At 39.3% G+C, this 18,215-nt stretch overlaps 1 long non-coding RNA gene across 1 annotated transcript; it reads right to left on the bottom strand.

Moving 5' to 3' along the window:
* Positions 1–14,939: 14,939 nt before the first annotated feature.
* LOC116796960 lies at positions 14,940–15,570 on the bottom strand. Its single transcript, XR_004360547.1, has 3 exons — positions 15,438–15,570; positions 15,174–15,297; positions 14,940–14,990 (listed from the first exon to the last, which is right to left on the bottom strand). It is a non-coding gene; the product is annotated as an uncharacterized LOC116796960 (long non-coding RNA).
* Between the last annotated feature and the right edge of the window lie 2,645 nt (positions 15,571–18,215).

The raw sequence follows: 18,215 nt of genomic DNA, 5'->3' as shown, positions 1-18,215 counted from the left end.
ATAGGGCTGTGTCAGAGACCCCAATTCATTTCACAACCTTTCAGTCCTCTGGATGCCACGTTTACTAACTAGACTCCCACAGGTTTCTCCACAGCAGGCAGTAGGGCAGATGAGTAAGGAGCTTAGTCAGTACTTCAGCAAGTGTTTGGATACTTGCTGGAGATTCATCAAGAAATGCTTCTGATGCAGTAACTTCCTAAGGCTACCTTAATTAGCACACAGGCTTGCAACCATCCTGCTGCCAGGATGCTCTCTCACAGCAGCAAGACAGAAGTAGGTCCCTTTCCCACCTTACTACAAAGGGAGCTGTGAGTCTCTTGGACAATGTCATCCCATTGTCATCTATGAGTTATGGATTAAAATGTTCATGTACTTAACTTTATTTAGGGGAAATAATATTAAAATCTTGAAAACCTGAATATTCACCAAGTTGACCCCTTCATCCCACTTTGCAGACAGAGAACACAATTATATCATGCACCTTCTGCATCCACTCAACCATCAAGCACCCAACTCTTCCTGGATAAACAACAGACTACAAGTGCACCACAAAAATTTGAAAATAACATTGAATTATAAATATGTTTGAGAAAATTGTACTGCATTGGTTGACAATTCCTTAAAAAAGAGGAGTTGAAATTGATCAAATGAATTGTTTGTTACTAATTATTTGCCTAGTGCTAGCTGGGATGTGAGACCTTGAGGGTGGAAATAAATTATCTTAATGAGGGATTAGGTTAAGGCATGTTATAAATTCTCATTTCAAGAGCTAACCCTACCAATAATATATTTGCCTATAACTGTGCATCTTATTTAGTAGCTGCCTATCTTTTTTGCACTGCATAAAATATTCCTCTGTTTTTAAATCCGTGTTCTGAAAAGGAGGTATTGGCCTCCCAGAGTTTATCTTCATTAGAAACAACTCAGAAGTACCTGTGAGGAAAGAAAAGTAAGTTATATTTCATTATGGAGAAAGAAATGTTCACACCCCAAGGATGAAGTATCAGATACCTTTTACCATGAGTTGAATACATCCCTGCCTTTGAAAATCTTGTTTGTATTATGCATGTGACCTTAGAGATCCAGTCTTCTGAGTGAATTGAGGATAGAGAAATGGGGATAAACTGCTTATGCAATTTGGAAGGGAAAAGAGGAAAAAGGACACATATATTGTTTTGCTACTAATAATTCATAGACAATTCTGAGACAGGTAAATCATAGGTCAATTGAGATGGGGACCTTTTCTCTTTGTGTACTTGTGCAATGTTTTGTGAGTCTAGATACTAACACAATAGAGCAACCATGTAATAATAAAACATTATGTTTCTCTCTCCCTGTCCCTTTCCCATTTTTCTTAGTTGTGCTCAAAGTGCTTTTGAAAGAAAGAGTATGTTAATGTCTGTATTTCTACAGGCAGGTCAGCACCCACAGTTATTGAGCCATTACATGTGGCAATCAACACACATGGACACGCACACACACACACCTGTGCCATGCCTCATGGGCATCAGTCCTATGCATGTTCTTTCCCTTAGATACTGCTTAGTCAAAAGGCCACCAATGCTACCTCTTTTTTTAAGTTGAGGGTGGAGAAGTAGGTGGGTATGTTAGACTGTCTTGCCTTTCTGTGAACTTATGTTGTTTCATAATTCATTTGATTGAATTTCCTCTGTAGTTTTAAGGCATGATATAATGCCTCGGTTTGCCAAGAGCTTTAGAGCACTTTTAAAAATTATACTTGCTTTCTTTCTGATTTGTCAAACACACACTGCTGGTTTTTGCTACACACCTGTCTCCTTTCTGCAGCACTTGGTGTATAATCGGTTCAGCTCTGGGAACACACAGGAAATGATATGCTATCCATACATACTGTCAGAGCTCTTTGGGAATGTTGTTCATCTCACTGGAAAGAGTGTTGGGCCCTCTGTTCTTCCAGAGAGACTTGTTTTCAAGCACTGTCAAGACCCTTGCTATTGAAATTCAGAACAGTAGCAAACTACCCAACATTCATTATCCTATTTAGTATCAATTCAGAGGCAGCACTTGTGTGTTTGGTTTGTGCAGGAAGGATTCATCACTTTCTTGGGTCAGCTACCTTGTCAGCTCCACAAACACAAACACACACACACACACACAGAGGGAAGAAAAAATGAGCTTCATATGCTTCATTCATGTCAGAACTCAACAACTTTAAGAGTGCAAATATTCTGCAGTCACTCATGAAAAGAAATTTTTAATAATAAATATCTAACAATTAATGGGCTGGTAGCTGCAGTTGTCTTCAGGGCATAATATCTAATTTCCTTGCAATGTTTCATATCCTTACTTTTCATGCTGCAACAGTCTATCATTAAAACCAAATGCAGGTTTCTATCACTTTTATTTATTTTTCAAATCAACTTATAAATCAGTGCCAGGCCTTGTTACAGATGAGTTCCAATAAATTATCAGCTGTGGACAAATTCTGAATGTTAAACATTTTCTGTTTCTTCCTCCTCCCCCTTACTATGCTCCTAAGTCACACTCTGAGACTGGAGTGCATGACACATAGGGGAGTTTTGGAGGTTTTTCCCCATTTAAACAAGATGGGAACCTGGCTACTTAATTACACACTTTTTAAATAACGTAAAAATGTATTTGTTTTTCAGGGGAAAAATTTCCTAGGGAGACAGTTTTATACAACCTGCAATAAAATTTACATCTCTGGACTTCAGTAAGATAGACATCATCTCTTTCACTTCTACATGACAGGTAATTCCCAGAGACACTTGTAACCCTAATCTGAATCACATTAATTCTTTTACCAAAATGCTCTGTCATTGCCCTTTGGAAGAAGGTCATGAGTGCTTTTGTGAGCTGATGCTAACTTTTCCTTAGCTGATTTGTCACTTCTAAATTGGGTTGTTGCAATTAGAAGTATATTGCTGATTTTGATATGACTCTCTCAGTTAAGTAAATTTTATGTCTAGTTTAACCACTAGGCTAAGATACGCCAAATGGCCTAAAGTGACATAGCCTTGCATGGCTGACGAGGAACTCTGAATATTGTAATTAGCTAAATAAACTTTAAAAATATTCTGGGTTCAATTATCTGCAGTTGGGGTGCAACTGTGAGTGAATTAGCTGCGGTCCTTTGCCTGAATGAAAAGATGCCCCCCAAAAACATTCATGTACAGAAAACCCTCTCCAAAATATTGTCTTATCTCCCAGTTTTCCTTTTTTTGGTCTCCTCCATACTGTTTGATTTTTGGGGGTTTTGTGTACTTTTATGCTTCTTTTCTCTTTCACATCTCTTGGGTTTTCAAAACTTTCCCTCTAGTGTTAGACATCATAGATTTAAATCCACACAGGTAGAGTATGATCTGTTTGATTTTACCTCCTTCAATTCAAGTAAACTTCAACCCATTCCTTGAACCATGAAGGGAATAAAGTGGAAATTACTCAGAGTTTTTTTTTTCTTGTTTTGTTTGATAAAACTCCTTGTTATTAGACTCTACTGTTAGTTTATCAAGTGATATTTCTAGTTATTGTCTGACATTTACCTTGCTGGATAAATTAAATAATTCGATATATTGTTGAGTGACAGACAACATTAATCCTTAGCATAAAGTAGGAAATTCTTGAAGAAAAACAGGAAGAATTTCTACACAGCATGGCTAAACCATGGCTTGGATGAGAGCCAGAAGTGCAGAATATGCAGGAGTTTTAGACACTTACTTTCCACCTGAATTAAAGAAAAAAAAAAACACCTTGTAATTATATAAATGCCAACTTCTGGCTTCATCAGAATGCAGCAAGAAAATCCTTGGTGTGTTTGAGGTCTCTTCTGATTCCTGCCTAATGAATAATTTTTATTCTTTTTATGCATCTCTTCCCAGGTACCTGCCATTATTTCTGCAAAGCAATTACTTTTTTCCCCTAAATTCTTCATTTAAATACATGTCCTTGTAATTGGCCAGATGAAACTCACTTATTCCTCTGGCAAAGTAATTATATGTATGATTTGTTGTTTCTCCTTGTCCCTCAGATTCAGTGCTCATCATGGTCTGCTGTACATCCACTGTGAGCACAACAGCAAATGCACAAATGAACACAGGTACAGAGTTGAGCCACATACTCTCCTTCTGATTAAAGATGTAACTTTTTCTACTATACACATGCCTCTGCTTTGCTCTATTTATCAGTCCACGTGAAGACCGACAAGGGGAATTGAAGAGTTGCAAAACCTGCAAACCTGGGGACAGAGCAAAACTACAAATTGAATTTTGCTGACCTGCCCTACTAAATTTAATTCAGCCCGTTTACACTGTTTGTGCAATACAAAAAGCTGCCTAGAACAAGTACTGAGCTGGGGATGTGCAATTCACAGCTTTCCTGAGAAGGCGTGTTTTTAAATCTGGACCAAGTGAGGAAAAACAGTTGACTTTTTCATCCTTCCCCTTAATTCTGTCTAGATTACAAGGAAAATGGGGTACAAAGCAGAGACAATCTTTTCCATTCTCTACAATGAGTCTTTTGAATTTCTTTCAAAAGTATTTAATATGGCCTATAGGAAAGTATTTATATAGTCATTTAAATCCTGTACTGGATAACCTACAGGAGAGGCATTTCTAACCACACACAGTGGGGAGAAGTCTGTGTTTACAGAAGGATGTGGGTTCCTGGGCTGATGTGAGGAAAACTTCCCAGTGTTTCCACAGACCTTTGTCACTCCTGCACTCAGGTGATGCCTCTAAAGCTGCATGGCATTATGAGCTTCTCTCATCAGTCTGTCTCCCTGTCAGCAGTATATTTTTGCAACATAATCTGATCCTATGAGATGATTCTATTATTTTAAGATAGATATGTTGCAGCTTAACCACAACAAAACCAAACAGGTCAACTGTACATTCAAAAAACATCCAGTTTTCTTTACCTGTGGTGCTGAATTGCCAAGAGTTTGGTTCCCAGATGCTTTCAGCCAGATATCTAAATTCATACTGAGATGCCTAAATTGAAGCTGAGATTTAGCTGTGTATGCTCAGTGTCGCTGAAAAGAAGGGCACTTTTATGTATGTGTTTATACAGAAGCTGATTTCCAGACTGAAAATTAATATCTGATATGGATATTTTATTACGGAGAAATTTCATTCTTAGTCTTTTAAACCCACTGTGTTCCTTGCACTGTATAGAGCAAAGTTGCCTTATATAGGCTAGCTTCAGGGGAGTGTGAATTGGGACTCCAGCTTCTCTCCACCGCTCTCCCATTGACTTCCCTTGGAGTCCATGGCAAATCTCACTCTTTCCGAACATACACCCTCTCAGTTCCCACAACAGATTGCTGGGGATGCAATGTCCTACACAATTGCTGTGAGGTCTAATAAATTTCCAGGGTCCTTGGAGTTGGTTGAATGAAAGGTGCTATAGAAGAGGAAAGGTACTAATATTGTTGTTGTTGTTTCACCAGATCCCTGAGTATTGTTCTCAGGCGCAGGCAGTGCCTGGTGGAAGACTGCCTTCCAATCTTTCTAGACACAAGCTCTATTAACATACAAACGAACAGGTCACACTATTCTTGGAGCAGAACTCTTTAGCATGTTAATGACAGATTCACACTGGTGGCCCCTTAGTGCTCTGGAGAAATACAGGTTTTGCTTAGCGCTTAATAAAAAAGGCCATCATAAAATATGTCACTTGAGGCCGATTAATACTGTCGCAAGAGATAAAATGGAAGAGGAAAATGACATAGATTTATCTTTGTATGGGTGCCAAGTGTGGCTTCCACATTACAGCAGTCTCACTGTTAATACAGCATTTATTCACAGCTACTTGGCATAGGTATATATGAGGCTAAATTTTCAAGTGAAGTCTCACAGAAAGGGCTCAGCTCCTGTTTCTGTGCATCTGAAATGATCACCTTAATCTGTGGCATTGAAAAGAGGCCAAAGTCAATATGGACTAATGTGGTATTGGCCGCTAGAAGCCATGGGATGGATCCACAGCCATCATATCCTGCCCTATGGACTGCTACGATTGATGTCATCCGGCTCATATCATGGCTCTGGCTACTTGGTTTAGTCTTTCTGTGCAAGATGAGCATTTCTGAGCATCTAGTCCCACATATAAACAGATGAGCTACTTTTACACTTATGGCCACAGTGACATGCAGCACTTCTCAGCTTCGGGTATATTTCAGATGTGAAATGGCATAGGAAAAACTCCTGCTCCTTTCTTACAAAGCACAATTTAAGGAATACTTTTTATAATCAGGGATTCTACACATCATTTACGTGAGTTATGGATGAGACAAAAAAAATTTGCTTGAAGGACTTTATCCACAGCCTAAAGAAGGAAGTAGAAACCATTCTCCATGCTTTTCTTGGGCTTTGGACCAAACCAATATTAGTTAAAAAATGATGTTTTATTGTTAAAAAAAAATTGTTTGGTAGCAAGATATGTATTCATGCCTTTAAAAGCAGTCTTCTTTTTATACATACTATATCAGTTTTCCTCTGTCACTTTTAGTTCAGAAGGCAACAGCTGCAACAGGGCACAGGAGTGCACAGCAGCATTACCCATAATCAGTGCTGGTTGCTTGTTACATTGTCCATTGTAGCAAAGGTGAGTTGTTCCATGAGGGGAAAACGCTTTAGCGCTTAGGTCAGCCAAGCACAGAGATCAAGCAGAGCTGTGCACCAGCCAGAGGCTCTCCACATGCTGCTCCAACCAGAAATGCTCTGTACACATTCTGAAAATTGTGGCAGGGATTTGAAGATGTCCTGCTGATGCTGATGTTGCCATTTTAAATTCAATCAATTAATATTATAAAGAGGCAAAAACATTGCTATAGTAGGTATACTGCTGTTGCCCTCATGGAGCTGCGCATTATAACAAATGCTGGCGCTAAGTGGTTTTCTGAGTCTTATAAAGGTTAGATCATATCTTTAGAATTTCATGCATTTCTTTTTTTCTGATTAGTTCTTTTTTTAAAAAATTTATTAGCTATAGTAAGGGTGTTTATCAGGAAGTGAATAACAAAATGAAGCTGAAAAACAGTATAATTGGTACTATAATTGCACAGATATCAGTTTCAAAATTCCGGTAGCAAACCAAAGGTACAATATTTACAAGGAAAAGAGCAACAGAGATACTTCTTCACAGGCTTTTAATTAGAATCCTAATGAAATCACCTTGTAAAGGTGTGGGATGCCTGAAGCATGTACGTGATGGCAAAGGAGGTGACTTTGTGCATTAGCATTCAGAAAGAGTACAGCCCTGTGACATGGTTTAGGCAGTGTCCACTCAAAGCTTCTCAGCTGTGGGGAAAGTGAATTTTACCACTCCAACAGTAGAAAGCTGAGCTTTCCAATATATCTTTCTAGGCTTCTGTGGCAGCTGGTGGGAAGAGAGAGATTGCTCCAAAAGGCAGCAGTGGCTATGTGTAAGGACCTCTGTGAGATACAATGGAACTCTTTGGCCTTCATTCGTATGTTTACCCTTATGAAAACTGGAGCATCAAGTAGAGGTGCACAGCTGACTTTCACCTAGAATTAAGTTAAAAGCTGACACAGAGTACAACCTGTACCCAGCTCAGTACACAGGGTAGCCCTCCTGGGCTCAACTGCAATGATCTAGACCCTGATCAGGCTTCTCCTCCAAATTACCTTCCTGTCGCTTTCCATCCATCAAAGAGGAAGAAGGCTCTGAACACATAACAGTTAATTTGTGTGGTTTGGGTACTCCTCCAAGTGTATTAGAAGGATAGTAGTCACCATGTTACATTTCCTAAGGATAGAAAAGTCTAAAGTATTGCAATATTCTTAGTCTACTGCAACTTTGGAAATGGTAGAAAAAGAGTAGAGGCAGGTTTTTTTCCCACACTGGTTTTATGCAGGAGGAACTATCCTGACTCCTATTAAATTACTCTTTATTTCCACAACTGTGAATGTACTAGTCAGAGTAATAGTTTACTTACAGTAGTAAACCAGCATCAGCCTAATTTATTAATGTTTGAAAAGCTTGTCCTGGAATATGGAATATTTGTGTCACATCAGATTCTGACTCTGAGTGAATAGTGCTATTTTGCTCAGCATTCTCAGGTTTTTTGCACCTGCAACAAGAAGCTGTTTTTCAAAGGTGCTGCCTGCCTAGCAGATTTCAAAGGATTGAGCAGAACTGCTTCAAATGAAAATTTTTGAATGCTAGAAACCTGTTCAAAAGCATTAAATAAGGCTCTGCCTGAAATCTCCTTTTTTATCTGATTTTAGCTCTCTTCTAGGGCACTACTTCATCACAGAAATTTTCTATTCCAAAGAGCAAAGAAGGAGGAAGAAACTAACTTATCAACCAATATCAACCAAACTGAGGATGGACATGACCTCACTCATTCATCAAACAGAATCAAAGTTGATACAACAGTGTCAGTAAATCCCATTTAATGATCTCTCCCCAAGGAACCTTTATGTGTAGAGAGATCCATTTCTAATTTACCACTTTGAAATATAACTCACTATAACCAAATGTTCAATAAGCCACAGGGGCAGCAATAATTTCTCAGAAAACTTTACATTTTAACAAAACCACTAAAACAGTTCAAGGCTGCCAAGACCAATTAAAGTAGTTAGCTGAAAGATCACTTTGTCCTCTGGTATCTAGTGAAAGGTCCCTATTAAGCATTACATTGGCAGGGGAATACAAGACTTGACACTATCCAGCTACACTGCTTGACTAACCAAATAAAGTCTTAAGCAGGGCAAGATTTTTGTTTCACAGGAAGGATTAAATTCACCGGTTTCCATTTGAACATCTCAAGTCCTGTTTCTCATCCCTCATATTTTCTTTCCTTTGCAAAATTCTGTTCACTTGGGTTTTTAAAATGCGACTTTCAACCAAAGATTCAGGTAGTTTTAGCTTGCATCACAAAACAACCCGGCATATATGGTGTTTGAATTAATGCCATCAGTTGCATTGTGCCTATCCCTAATCTCACTGAATTCAGTAGAAGCTGGAGAGAGCAGAATACTGAGTTGTTTGGCATTAGCAAGGATTGTAAAAACTTTTTGGAATTTGTGAGAGCGCAAGAGGTGATGCCTATGTAAGATCTTATCCCAGTGTGAAAAGTAGCAGAACAGAAGAAAAGAAGGAATGTTTATATAAATTACCAAGTGATATTTTGTGGCAAATTTTGCTCAAGAGATCATTCTCCTACATTCTGGCCTTAATAGAGTAGAATAGAATAGAATAGAATAGAATAGAATAGAATAGAATAGAACAGAACAGAACAGAATAGAACAGAATAGAATAGAATAGAATAATTTCATTTGGAAAGGACCCACAACAATCTTGAATTCTACTCGCTTGCTATAACACTCCACTCTTTCTTCCTCTGCATGTACATATAGGTCATTTATATGGTGTCTGCATTCTGTAAATAAGCAAAAAGATGTACAAAATTTGAGAGTATAGAATTAAATTATAGATTTGAAAATACTAACTTTCAGACAGAGATGGATTATCAGTTAGATCAGCTAAGAAACCTTTTGATGTAGTAATACCAATCTACTCATTGGCAAATATTCCTTAGCATAAAACTTACAGCCTTTCTTTCATTTAAATAAATCCAATTGTGCATAGCTTCAGGGCATTTATTCATAAGTATTCTAGAAAATCTTTCTGAGATTCAGTAAAGAAAACTCAAAATCTTGTTTATCAGAATAAAGTAGTATATGTCTGGTTACAGTATTTTGGGTGTTCTGCAATAAACATGATGCTGTATTTAGGGAAAAAATACCCTCATTTTTGCTTGTTGGGACAGATCCAAAACACACCAGTGCAAGATGTCTGTTAACTTTGTCAAGGTCTGGATGAAGCTTTCAGTCTAGGAAAAAAGGATGCTGCTGTGCACTGCAATAGTAGCAGTAACCCTAGCAGTTATCTTCCCCCCTAAACATACCCAAAAAGCAATTTAACGCACCAGCAGCAGTTGCCTATTAATCGGGCTAGAAAAAAGGTAGCCTGGGAGGGTGGGTTTAAAAAGAGGAATGTGGCAATATTATGTATTGCTTGCAAAGTAAACAAGCAACATCAGTAGAGTCATTTCCTAATTACGAGCTGTTTCATAAACTGTAAATGCTAACATGGGAGAGGTAAATCATAGCAATTTAATTAATAAAACACTTTAGACAATTAAATCCATATGTGCATGTCCTGGGGCACAACATCAATAATAGAAGCTTGCAGGCATATTTTGGAAATTTTATGCAATCATTTGCAGATCTTGTAGTCAATAATTGGTACAAACTGTTTTAACTCTTCCTTGCCCAGTCTGAAAAATGGAAGGAAATTGCTGATTTCTCTTACTATTATTGATTTCATTACTGTTATTATGTAGCCCATTTTTCCATTCTGTGTGTATATTTTAAAATTATTTCTGTGCAGGCTACAAAATTAATCTGATTTCTTTCTTACATGTATGTGACCTCTCTACACATTATAATGAATTAACTTCATCCTAGGAAGGTAATAGACTTGTTTTTCTGGTCCACAGAGCTAGACTAAAATTTGCACATACACTACAACTTTGGGCTCTGAAATCTGATACAATTTCTGAACAATGTCACCTGAGCTCTGGAGTTCAAGGATCTATCCATGAGCAAAAATATCTTTAAAGGTTTTGGAGACTCTAAGCACAGAGCTGAATTGTGACTTTGACAACTAGTAAGTGTGCAGAGAGGCTACCTCATGTTTGCAAGAAGGCAGAGTCATTCATAGGCTTTTATCTGGAAAATTTGCAAACCAGGCTGACAGCAATCCAGAAAAGCCACACCAATCATAACCAAAACAGTACAAGACTTATGTACCATACAGTTCTCCTGTGGGACACAAAGCTTCACAGCATAATATGAACCTCTATAATTTGGGGTATCTAGCAGCGCCTGTGAAGTTTGGGAGCCCATTTGAACACAGCAGCAGCCACATGCTCAGTAAAAGGGCCACATGATATTTTTCCACAAACTTCTAGCAATACCCAGGCCCAATATTTATAACCTGTGTGAACATCTCCAAGGAACTAGCTCCAGGAAGAAGCAGCTGGCTATAGCTGCTGAGGCAACATGCAAAGAACTGGCCAGACTGCTGTGTCCCCACCTGTCAAAACTAAACTCCTCTATACTAAGGAATTGCTGGGGTCTTCTAAGGCTCATTAAGACTGAAGAAGGAAATAGCATGGATCCCATCCTTGCACTGACTCCCGGCTAATTTCCAGTGTCCATGTAAAGCTTTGTTCTTACAATTTCAGGCAATAATGAATCCAGCCCTGGCAACACCAGAGCATGGTATGATCGTTGAATCACTATAACTGCATGTCCTCTGGGACAAGACAAATCACAAAGACTTTTAAAGCAATTAATGGATTCAGCCCCATTTACATCAAAGTTCCAGTTCTGATTTATGCACTGCCATGACAGCAGTGCTTCCTAGGGACAAGGCAGTTCACGAAGTCCCAGAAGCAGCATATAAATGCTGGGGACATCTTCAGTTAAGGGGATCTCACAGTGGGTAGTCTTCCAGTAGAGATCAAACAGATGTTAAGTCTCCAGGGAAAACAGCCAAGCCTTCTGAAAAACTTCACTTTGAGCCATATAGTTTAAGCCCCTGTCTTAAGCTTAACTGTCTACTTACTACGAATCTTAAATGTCCACCCACTTCCCAGAAAGAGACAAAGGTGACATTTAATCCTAAAAGTGGGAGACTTGCTAAAGACTTGATGAAATCCACCAGGGATTTCACCATTTCTATTGCTATCACATAAAAACAATGGATGATGGTTTTACATTGTTGAATAGATAAGTAGAGATAAGTAGATAAGTAGAGAGATGAATTAGCTGGTAATTTTGCTCTTTACTTATAAAATAATATGGGGGGGAAAATCCCTTTTCTGACAACACTCTACCAATTCCCATGAATTCCAGCTTCCCTTGCATTTTTGTCTTAGGTTATGTGAGGCATTGCTATTACCTTTCTCACAGTAAAAAATCAAGAGTTTAAATATATGTCCCTCTTCACGATCTTTATGGATGTTGTTTCCATTGCCTGTTGTCATCTTCAGGATAAGAATTTCATAGACATCAATCTGCAGAGCATTTGAATCTATTTGAGAGTAAAGTTAAGTAGGAATCACTGGTGCTGTTACTGATAATGATGCAAAAATATTTGTCTGTTTATATGGAGAAAAAAAAATCAGGAACCTTCTGGAAATGTGAGTTAAAGAGTCCGAGAGATTTAAAAATTTCAGTGTTCAATTGCAAATCATTGTAAATTGAAGCTTAGCTTTTTCAAATTCCTTTCCAATTATTATTATTCATTTATTCTGTAATTCAACAGTATATGACAGCAGTTCTATATTAAACTGTGAGGGCACTTGTAGCATGAAATTCCAACATATGGGATGTAAATTACCAATATATAATAATGAGTATATCCTTTTTGTAATGTTTTTTCTACCCTGTAGAACACCGTAAAACTCTTTTGGTTCAATGCATGTTTTCACAGAGTGGAATGAGATCAAAATGAATAACGCTGAAGTGGTGACTGGCAAAGCCTTATGAAGAATATGCTTTTTTGACATTGTCTATATGTAAATCCTACTCCAGTTCATCAAGATGTTCAACAATTTCAGATCCATACTTGCTACCCATTTGGAGAAGTTTCTTCTATTATACTACTTTGATTCCTGATAAGGGCTGGCCTCCTTCCTCTGATGAGAAGTGAGCAAATGTCCTCACTGCATTTCAAGTCCTATCACACAGCCATGCTGGCATGTGTTGCCTCTGATAACACTGCTGCTAACTCCTGCTGCCCCACCTCCAAGACTGTCTTGACATCTGAGACCAATTTTCCCATATGTTTTTTGGTGGCTCAGTACTTGCAGAAAAGCTTGACTAAAAGGGGAGAACAGGCATGCAGTGTTCCTAACTATCAGCCCTGTGAGCTGCCTTCTTTCTCCAGTTTGGAGCTGGCAGAGAGCTGAGACATCACCTTGTATGTCATGGTCACTACTGAGGTTCTGAAGGGCTTCATCCTCAGCCCAGTTCTCTTCAACAGTTTCATAAATGGCTTGGATGCAGGACTTGAATGTATACTGAGGGAGTTTGCAGATAACAATAAATTGGGAGGAGCTGTTGTCCTCCTCAAAGGCAGAGAGGCCCTGCAAAGAGACCTCAAAAAATTAGAGGGCTGTGCAATCACCAACTGCATGAAGTTAGAAAAGTACTGGATTCTTCACCTGGGACAGGACAATCCCGGATGTACGTACAGACTGGGGGATGAGAGGCTGGAGGGTAGCCTTGCAGAAAGGGACCTGGGGGTCCTGGTCGATGGCAAGTGTAATCTGAATCAGCAGTGCCCTGGCAGCCAGGAGGGCCAACCGTGTCCGGGGGGGCATCAGGCAAAGCATCGCCAGCAGGTCAAGGGAGGGGATTGTCCTGCTCTGCTCTTCTCTGCGCTGGTGCGGCCTCACCTTGAATATTGTGGCAGTTTTGGGTGCCACAATGTAAGAAAGATATGAAGTTTTTGGTGGGTCCAAAGGTGTCCTATGAATATAGTGAAGGTTCTAGAGGTGAAGCCGTACAAGGAGCAGCTGACATCACTTGGTCTGTTCAGCCTGGAGAAAAGGAGATTGAAGGGAGACCTCACTGCAGCTACAGCTTCCTTGTGAGGGGAAAAGGAGGGGCAGGCACTGATCTCTTCTCTGTGGTGACCAGTGACAGGACCCAAGGGAATGGCCTGAAGCTGTGTCAAAAGAGGTTTAGGTTGGATATTAGAAAAAGGTTCTTCACCCAGAGGGTGGTTGGGCACTGGAACAGTTTCATCAATTCCACTGTGCTCTTTCAGAAGACAAGTCTCATGTGTGGAAAGAATTCACTCATTTAAATATAAAAGTAGGTACATCCCGAGTAAAAAAGCGATTTCAGTTTGAAATTCAGTTGTTCTTAGACTTCCAATTAAAAAAGATGACTATTTTATTAATTTTGTGGAGCAATGCATGTATATCCAGGATAGCTCCATTTTTTTATTTTCTTAATTGTTCTTCCTAATTTATGATTATCAATGTTGTAGACTGTGAACTTTGATATATGAGGGCCACCAAGTTGATTAGAGGGATGGAGTACCTCTCCTATGACGAAAGGCAAAGAGAAATGGAATTGTTCAGTCTGGAAAAGAAAAGGCTTCAGGTTAACCTAAATGTGCCTTCCAATACCTGAAGGGAGCCTACAAGAAAGATGGAGAAAGACTATTTACAAGGGCATGTGGGGGAATGGCTTTAAACTGAAAGAGAATAGGTTTAGATTAGATATTAGAAAAAAATTCTTTACTGTGATGGTGGTGAGGCACCAGAACAGGTTGCTCAGAGAAGCTGTGGATGCCCCATTCCTTGAAGTGTTCAAGGCCAGGTTGGAAGGAGCACTGAGCAACCTAGTCAAGTGGAAAATGACCCTGTCCACTGCAGGAGTGTTGGAACTAGATGATCTTTAAGGCCTCTTCCAAAACAGGCCATTCTGTGATTCTATGATCTCTGAGAGTATATAGTCTTGTGCAGTTGTATTTAACTGCTGAAATGATACCAAAAAGCCCAAAATCAATTCATAGGAGGTTATTAATCAGAGACTGTTATGTTCAATCAGCTTCATTAATGCATTTGGACTTTTTAATCCATCCCATCAGTATGTTTGTGGCTTTAATTTTTATTGAGTCTGATGTGTAGCAGAAAACCATCCCATGCAATTTAAATTCATGATAGGCAGACCCTGTGAAACACAAGCCTTAAAATGAGATGCAGACTACAAAATTCTGCTGCCAAGGTGGTGCATTGCTATGTACCTTAAAAAAGAGTGAGAACCTCTTAAACAGGAAGAGGTGCCAAGGTGGTGCATTGCTATGTACCTTAAAAAAGAGTGAGAACCTCTTAAACAGGAACGATGTTGGTCTTTTGCATGAGCCTGCCTTCATATTATCTAGGAAAGACATCCATAAACAGCATTTGATACTGGCAGCCATATATACTCACTGATAAAGAGCAAAAACATTACAGTCTTGGGTGGATGTGGGAGGAAGATCCGGGCAGCTCAGACGGACTCCCCTCAGGCCTCTGAGAAGCTGAAGGGAGACCACTTGCAAAGGAGGTGGTTAGAGGTTACCTCAGGTGTGGAGTACTGTCCTTCTAGACTGGATTTTCTCCTGCCATCACCAGATGGATATGGGATTTTACAGGTGTTACAGATGTTGAGTATTTCTGTGGGGTCTGTCAGGAAATGGAGACACCTCTTGGTGGTATATAATAATAATGATAACGATAATCATGATCATCATCATCATGATCATCATCTTAAAATATTATTATTATAGTAATAATTATTGTAACAGTAACAATAACAATCACAAAACCAACAAAAAGCCCTCACTGCTGCTTTAAAACAAAGTTTTCTGGTCAGATAATTGAGATTTATAGAACACTGGAAGTGTTTAGCACATATACTTAATTTTGAGAAACATTTTTTTTAAAGGAAGGAATCACACTGTCATTACTAGACAAGAAAAGTGTGAATCATAGAATCATAAAATCATAGAAATCAGTTGGGTTGGAAGGGACCTCTGAGATCATCAAGTCCAACCCTTGATCCACTACCGCTGTGGTTAGTAGACCATGGCATTAAATGCCACATTCAGTCTTATCTTAAAACCCTCCAGGGATGGAGAATCCACCACCTCCCTAGGCAGCCCATTCCAATGCCTCATTACCCTCTCTGTAAAGAATTTCTTCCTAACATCCAACCTAAACCTCCCCTGGCACAGCTTAAGACCGTGCCCTCTTGTCTTACTGATAGTTGCCTGGGAGAAGAGACCAACCCCCACTTGGCTACAACCTCCTTTCAGGGAGCTGTAGAGAGTGATGAGGTCTCTCCTGAGCCTCCTTTTCTCCAGGTTGAACAACCCCAGCTCCCTCAGCCTCTCCTCATAGGACTTGTGCTCAAGTCCCTTCACCAGCCTTGTTGCTCTTCTCTGGACCTGCTCCAGCACCTCAATATCCTTCCTGAACTGAGGGGCCCAGAACTGTACACAGCACTCCAGGTGTGGCCTCACCAGCGCTGAGTACAGGGGAAGAATCACTTCCTTGGACCTGCTGGCCACACTGTTCCTGATCCAGGCCAGGATGCCATTGGCCTTCTTGGCCACCTGGGCACACTGCTGGCTCATGTTCAGCTTCCTGTCAATCCAAACTCTCAGGTCCCTCTCTGTCTGGCTGCTCTCCAGCCACTCTGTCCCCAGCCTGTAGCACTGCAGGGAGTTGTTGTGGCCAAAGTGCAGGACCCGGCACTTGGCCTTGTTGAACCTCATCCCGCTGGAATCAGCCCAACTCTCCGGCCTGTCCAGGTCCCTCTGCAGAGCCCTCCTGCCTTCCAGCTGATTGACACTCCCCCCCAGCTTAGTGTCATCTGAAAATTTGCTGCCTCCAAACCACTGCCTAATATATCCAAAAGTGGTTGCAGTCAAAAATTAAACATGGGCCATTTCTCACTGCAATAACAGGAGGGTTATTAAAAAATATAATTTCAATCTGTGAGAGCCTTCTCACTGTCAAAATTCAATGCTTTTTCTCTCTTCACTTCATTTGGTAATAATAAAAATATATTTTCAGGACATTGTATGAGATCATGGTCTTTTTTTTTTTGTTAATAATAGCTACATGGGTTTAGATATCTCCCCAGTAAATTATAATTTAATTTTCAGCTATTTAAAGGTCACTCTGAATAATATATATGCTGCTTAATAATCAGTTAAAATAATGGCACGTTTCAGGAGTGTAGGCTAATAGCAGTATTACCTTTGCACAGGCCTTTGCTGTTTTCATTTGTTGTGTGATCAGTGAAGCAAGAGAGAAGTTCCCCTCATACGCCCGAGCCAGATCTTCAATCTCTCTTTCTTTCTCTTTTTAATGGGAGGAAGAAAAACCTTTTCGCAATCATCAGTAATCTCTCCAAAGGTCTTTTAATTTAAAAAGTCATAAGTGTTAATTAGCTATTATTAAGTGCCCCCTGTATAAATTAACGTGATTGATGAAAAAATTAAGGGTAATGAAAAATGTAGCAATGCATGTATTTTTAAGAGACTATATTAAAGATGAAAGTCCCCAAAGACAGAAACTAAGGCCTGCTGCACCCGTGCCCTGCCTCTATTAGTATTAATAATAAAAAATATATAGCTATATATCTCAGGAATGCACACAGACACGTTGAGTATACCAGTTTTAACATCCTTCTTGCTTCATTGAGCTTTGAATACCTCTTTGTCACAAAGACTTATTCCAATGCGGTATAATGTCCAAATTCTTTTTGGTTTATGGACCAAAACCAGGTTCTTTGAAAATGGACACCGAGATCTGGAGTTAGAAAGAAAAGAGAACCCAACTAATTGAATGTTTTTTCCGTTGTATTTCCCATTTTCCCAGTGACTTGTTTTATCTGTTATGAGAATCAAAACCCCAAAATTAAGATAAGAGAAATTATTCTTTTCTCCACAAGGCTGACTTTTTTTTTCCGTTATAAACAATTAGTTTGCAACTGTGCTGGATTCTTCAACCCGTTTGGCTACATGAACCTGATTGAAACACCGTTTCTTTTAACAGCATTTCACAAGAAACAGGCTAGATTAGGCCACAGTGCCGGATGTGCTAGATTAGGCACATCAAGAGATATTTCCCACTGGAAAATGTTTGAATAAATAATATCAGATCGGGATATTTTATTTTCTTTCTTCTCACCCACTTACATCATGTATTCACCAGATTACTTTCGTTTCTGATATATATATATATATAGGCCTCACGTGACATCATAATTATAATGTGATCTACACTACACATTAATACCCATTAAGAAATAGTTCCCACAAAAAAACTAGGTTGGCAATGCAAAAAGAAGGACCAGGAGTGTCATGGTTTGAGACCCCTAAAATCCAATTCCCAAGTCCAAGCCCCCCTCCCACATCTCAACCCAGTGTGAGATGGGTTTTCCAGATGCAACACAAGACTCAATATGGGGGGAAGGGAATTATATTACAATCACTATACAAATAAATATTATAATACAGTATATACATAATCTTAACTATCTCTCCTATGACAAATCAGTATTTACAATGGATCAATCTCTTCTCCCTCCAATAAAAGTCCAGAAGGGAAA

The sequence above is a fragment of the Chiroxiphia lanceolata genome, chromosome 1, assembly GCF_009829145.1.
Source record: "Chiroxiphia lanceolata isolate bChiLan1 chromosome 1, bChiLan1.pri, whole genome shotgun sequence".
In the NCBI taxonomy this organism is placed as follows: domain Eukaryota; kingdom Metazoa; phylum Chordata; class Aves; order Passeriformes; family Pipridae; genus Chiroxiphia; species Chiroxiphia lanceolata.
This window is presented reverse-complemented; position numbering and strand designations above follow the sequence as displayed.